At 42.3% G+C, this 6,307-nt stretch overlaps 1 pseudogene; it reads right to left on the bottom strand.

Annotated features, from left to right (window-relative positions):
* Positions 1-2,923: 2,923 nt before the first annotated feature.
* On the bottom strand, positions 2,924-4,561 carry LOC148365649 (insulin-like growth factor 1 receptor pseudogene; annotated as a pseudogene).
* Between the last annotated feature and the right edge of the window lie 1,746 nt (positions 4,562-6,307).

Here is a 6,307-nt window from a genome sequence, read left to right as displayed (position 1 = left end):
CGTAAAGTGAATACACTTTCACGCAGGGAGTAGTGAGATTGACATCAGAATTCTGTTTATGGAACCGGTCAGAAAAATACGTTTACATGACTAGTGAAAACAGTTAAACCCAAATGCACGGCATTTGAGAATAACTCGATTGGTGGCGAAGCAAATAAACATTTCTGCATTTATTTTTTTACGGTAAATAAAAAATAATTCCCTGTGCCACTTCGCAATCAGAAAGTGGTTAAAGTGACACCCATCGTCCAAAACTATGCGTTGTTGCTGTGTTATCCTCATAACTTGTTTGGATAAGGTATGGAATAACGCAATATACGGAGGGATAGATACAACTGTGGCATTTTCTCCATGGGGACAAAAAATAATGTCCCAAAGAAACCCACCTTCTATTGTGATGCTTGTTTATTAAGTTAGGCAGAGTTCTCGTGAAGATTTTGTTTCTGTCCTGAAGAACGAAAATAATTTGCAGTAACAAAGAAGAAGAAAAACATATTTGAATAATACATTAAAAATGAGAAAACGCATTACATAAGGAAAAAGAGTTTCCATAAATTAGTCATTTTGATATAAAAGGACTAATTCAACCCTGTTAATTGGACGATTTGCAATCTGAATAAGAGCGTGTCTGCATTATTGTGTGCATTTACTTACAAAACCTAAAACTATTTTGATCGTATTCCGATCATAATCCGTACATGTAAAAACACTGACAAATGCACAGACCAATAACGGTTGTGCTTCAAAAAACAAATCAACCATAATTGGTTGTGACCTGAGCCCCTCAGAACTTTGATCTAATTTTCAATGAACAGCAAAATGACCTCACCTTGTGGTTGATAAAGACAAATAGATTTTGCTTCCAAACTAGTAATCCACTATATTATTGCCAATATTGATCTCAATGCCATGTCCTGACTCCTGCAGGCACACACACCATTTATTTGAGAAAATCCTTTAGTTTATTTAAAAGTTTCCACTTGTATGTAAAATTAAATCTGTCAATTTCGCTACTCTCTCCAAATTTGGGATGAATAGCAGAACAGCCGAAGCCCTAAACCAAGGACTGATTGTAATTTCTAAAGCTTGGATCATGTTGGTTGGGTCCTTTTGCAGAAATTCATTTAAAATAAACTGATATACACCAGAGGATAAAAGCCATGTATAGTGTGTACTGTGGACTAAATGCAAAAGTACATTGTAGGGTCAGCGTTAATGTAACGGATTAGTGGAGATCGGCGCGTTGAATGTACAGTACTCTTGAAATTCCTATCTTGGTAATCAGATCACAGTGAAGAACTCGATCCCTACTAAAGGCATCAAGGTCAACAATGTGAAACACTACACCACCACACATGGAAAAGACATAGATGAACAGTACCTTACACCTCAGTAGTAATTATGAATGTACAGTAGATTGTTCGGAGGGAATAGGAATCAACGGTGATCTTAACGGGACACGGTTTAATTTGTAGTAGGAGACTGACCTCAGTCGGAGTCATCAGGACAACCTCAAAGTAGAAAAATTGTCACGTTTGCGGAGGTGGACACAGATGCAGAGAACCCGGAATGAAGGTAGGGTTGGTCAACATTGGATGGTATTTCTTCACAAAAATCAGAAACAACTAACAAAATCAGACCATATCTTAAAACAACCAGTATCGTGTCGAAACCACAAACAAAAACAAACTTGACATGATAACACAGGACCTAATGGAAGTTGCGTGGAAACGTCAATGGCCTCGTCCAATCTACTGTACTAGCAGTCCATATAAAGAGTCAGAGGAATCACAATCAGGTGTGGAATGATTGGGAATAGGTGTATCCAGTTCCACACCTGGTTGGCACTCTCTTGAGTAGGGTGGCGTGCCCTTCAAAGGCCGGCTGCCAGAAGGCCCAAATAAACAAAAGACCATTGAGGCCGCAGCAAAAAGACCTTCTCCTAAAAGACCTTTTCTTTGGGAAGGCGGAAGGTCCTTGTCCGTCCTCGCCGAAAGAAGACCAGAAGCAGTTGAGGACTCTTCTCTCCGCCAGCACAGGGGCGGTCAAGGCTTTTTGTCTTCCCCACCGGAATGGGCTTAGAAGAAGTCAAATGACCTCCTCACCCCAGGGAACAGAAGCTGCCAAGAAATTTTCTCCATACCACTGGGAAAAGGATGTGGAAGTTTCCCCTTTGTGGTCGGGTCATTGCTATTTCCATGCCTATAAATTCTTCTGTTACCATGTCAGTTTTGGATTTTTTTTCTGGACACTAATTGTTTTGAGACCTGGTTTGTTTTTGTTTGTTATTTCTGTTTTTTGTTAATAAATACGATCCTTTTTTGAGAACACCTTTCTCCGTTACGAGTTCTCTTCATTTGGGTCCACTTCCCCAAACGGGACACAAATTGTCAGGTTTAACCCAACAGATGTACAAAACCTATATACAAAAAAGACACAAAGAATCGTGAGTATAACTTACTTGCAAGGAGAAATATCCATAGTCTACCCTAAGGCAGTCTGCTGGATACTCTGAAATATTCTTATGCTCCTTGTCTTTTTATTGTGTTCGGAAGGCCCTAATTTACATAAGGTCTCCTCTGCTAAGGGAAGGGGAGTAACAAAACAAACAGTTGAGACCTGTTTATACGATAACATGTTATCTATAGCAAACAAAAACTAGGTGAGCCTGCGGTCAGAGAGGTCCCTTATCTGGCTGCAGATAAGGTGTTTATCCTGTTTCCTCCTTCTTCAAACACAAGCAAGAAAGGCACATTGTATGCAAAGTAGATAATGCAACAGTGGAATAACATAGTTACAGTTTAAATCCATCATTTCCCTCCTGTTTATTCACTTTGCACTATTTCTCTTTGTCATCCAATAACTTTTTCTCTCGATTTTCAGTTACAAAATCATGTTATAGTACTCATGTTACACTTAGAGGTTAAACTTTGTCGTCTGATTCACCGTAGTCAAAAACTTCTGAAAAAAGATCTGGAAAATGTAAGGAAGTGGCATTTGCCAGGCCAAAAAGGTCCCGGCGACGACGATCTTGAGGTCTTTGCAAAAAAATGGCGTTGTGGAGGAAGTTCTCAAAGAGCTTGAGAAAGACACGGTCATCCTTCTCCCGGTCCTTCTCCTCTGGGGTCTTTGGGCAAACGCAGCAAGGACCCTTCTTGGCCCCGGACAATTCCGACTTGGTGGGCTTGCTGATCTCCTCCATGTCGCTAAATCCCGTGGCAGGGATCCGGATCGGGATCTTCAGCTCTTTGGAGTAGTAATTGTGCAGGTATAGCTCTCGGTCTTCTGGCTGCCGCTGCCATCTGACGAGGTAGTAAGTTAGGTTGCCGTTGGGAAAAAAAGGCGGCGACCATTTGACCAGCAGCTTCATGGATGAATTTGCGTAGGCACGGGGTTCTTTGGGCACGGTCGGCAATGACAGACGAGTTCGAATTCAAATAATGTCACTCTTTGCACCAGGAATGTGCTTGTCCTCCACCCGCAGGGTAATGGCCTTGACAAAAATGGCATACTGGGTCCAGGGTTTGAGGTGGTGAATGGCGACTTTGGGGTCCGTATTATTATCCTTTGGAAGATCCACGTCCACCATGTGCCAGCTGTTGGAACCGCAGCCGTCCTGGCCGTCGAATTCGGTGATGTTCTTGAGAAGGGGCCTCCTTGTAGTAGACCATAAAGCTGATAAGGCCTTTGTAATCCCGTGGATGGTAGCGCTCCCACATCAGGCGGATGGCATAGCTGGACGTGCTGTTGGACAAAATCCTGAGGACGTGGCTCACACAACTGGCTCTTTCGCCGTTATTGCGAAAGTCGCCTTCCTGGGGCTTTTCCGTGACGCTGGTTTTCTCCCACATGGTGTGGATCTCAGACATGCAGAGTTTGGTATTGAGGCGGAAGAAGAGGCGTCCCGCACGGATGGTTAGGTTGTGCTGAGTCCAGTCCCAGAGGTTGTGAAGGTGCTGGATGTTGATGTCCAGATTGCCGGCGATGACGGTGCAGTCCTTGAGGGACTGAGCGGCGTTCACCGAGTCGATGACGGAGGTGGAGCAGATTTTGTCGCATAGGCCGTTGCAGGCGCTGCACAGCATCCGATTACTCTCGTTGGTGCGGACCCGGAGGGGCAGTCGGGCATGCACTCGCCCTCGTGGATGACGAAGTGAACGTCGCTGGGCAGGTGAACTTGTGAGCAAAGGTCCATGGTGATGCAGTGCCAGCCCTCGAACTTGAAAGTGCCGGGCGGGCAGTCGGGCACGCAGCGGCAGGCGGCGCATGCCGTGTCGCTGTTTGCGTGCGTGCAGCTGCCCAGACATTGGCGGTGGCAGCATTCGCCTTTTTCGGTGCAGGCGTGCTTGCAACGGCTGGGACACATTAATCGTTGTCCATTCGCAGCAGCTCCACCAGGATGGAAAATTCTTTTTCCTACCACACTGCAGCACGGTTGTATGCCGCAAACTTCCAGTGAGAGGTTTTGAAGTGACCCTGCAGCGCCCTCCAGAGTTGCAGGGTTGGAGCTCTCAGCAAGGAGTGTCAAATATGGCTTCACCACTGCCGGGTGCAAAAGCATCTCAGCGCCCGTGGGGTTCTTGGAGAAACCTGGGGAACGCCATCCCAGTTGTCTTCCTGAGAGTTCTTTTACTTTTTCTTCTTCTCTTTTGTACATTAAGGTTTTCTTCAAATAACAATAAAAACGTTGCTATAATTGCTACTATCAATTCGCCTACCGCTACCATTCTACCTGTTAGCATTCTACCTGCAGATCTGCAATTCCTCCTAACACTTCCAGAGTTGTGGACAATCTTCACTGGTTTGAGACGACTGCAAACTATAATTGCAGCCCCCTTTGTAGCCAGACTTCCTCTGAAAGTTTTGTTGAGGAATAACAGCTCTCCAGTAGGTACCACAGTGCTATTACAATGACGCAACTAAGAACAATCAAAGCGTATGCTAAAATAGAAACATTGAAACAGTTATTTTACTCATGCTTAATTACTTTCTTACAGTGTGTCAAATGAGCTCATGTGTTTTTCTGCAATCTTTACTGCTTTTTATCAGAACCCAATCACCTGGTTCAACTAATTGGCTTTCCTATGGAGACATAAAAAGTGTATCATCGTTATCATTACGATCCGCCAGTTGCTTCTGGTGCTGCAACATTTTTCTCATGTAATCAACCAGAGTACTTTCATCATCAGTTTCCCACATATTTTTAAATAATGGTAATTCACCAAATATTACTTCATATGGTGTTAGCACATTTGTACTGATGATGTTAATATACAGTTTTACTAATTCTAGACATTTAGTCCATGGTCTTTTGGTTTCTTCCATACACTTCCTAAGTCTGTTTTTTTATAGTTCCATTCTTTTATTTCCACTAACCCTGCACTTTATGGGTGATAAGCACAGTGATCTTTTAGGTCTATATGAAATGCCTATTTTAGTTAATTTTTTTTGATTTACAAAATGTGAACCATTATCACTATAGATCTTTTCTGGAATCCCATAACATGGAATTATGTCTTGGCATAATGCTTTAGCTACTGTTAGCGCATCTGGGTGTTTTGTAGGAAAAAGCTCTATCGATTTTGAGAAAGAACCTATTATCATTAAACATAACTTTTTCCCTTCACTATTGTTAAGTTCTATAAAGTCCATAAAAGGTGATTAATTACAGTTCTCTATCTTTGGAAACTGTCCTCTCTTTGGTCTTAGATTACCCTGAGCATTGTGCTTTGCACATATCAAACATGTGCTACAATTTTTTATTTTATTATTATTATTATTATTATTTTTAATAGGAGTTAAAACCATAGGTTATCAATATCTGGTTTATCAATCCTACTATCCCTCCTGTTGAGACATGTCTTCCCTTGTCTCAATATTTCTGCCCATTTGTATAGATTTTTTGGTAGGATTGGTTTATCTTCTTGTCATTTACAGATTCCATCTTTTAGGTGTACTCCTTTTCTTTTCCAGAGTTCTTGCTCTGGTTTAGGCGATTGTTGTTGCATTTCTTGTAGTATTTTGTTTTTTAAGGCATTTTCTGTTAGACTTAGAACTGTTATTTCTCGTTGTGCAGCTTGTTTTGCTATTTTATCTGCAAATGCATTGCCCTTTGAAACTGGGTTTGTTTCTGGTGTGTGGGCCACACATTTACATATAGCTAACTGTTTTGGCAGCTGCACTGCTTGTAATAGTTCTGTTAGCAGTTTTGCATGTGTCACTGGTTTTCCTGTTGATGTTATCATACCTCTATTTTTCCAGTGTTGTGCAAACGTGTGAGTTGTTGCATAGGCATACTGGCTATCTG

This window comes from Urocampus carinirostris, chromosome 5 (assembly GCF_059441175.1).
Source record: "Urocampus carinirostris isolate Australia breed hairy pipefish chromosome 5, RoL_Ucar_1.0, whole genome shotgun sequence".
NCBI lineage: Eukaryota > Metazoa > Chordata > Actinopteri > Syngnathiformes > Syngnathidae > Urocampus > Urocampus carinirostris.
This window is presented reverse-complemented; position numbering and strand designations above follow the sequence as displayed.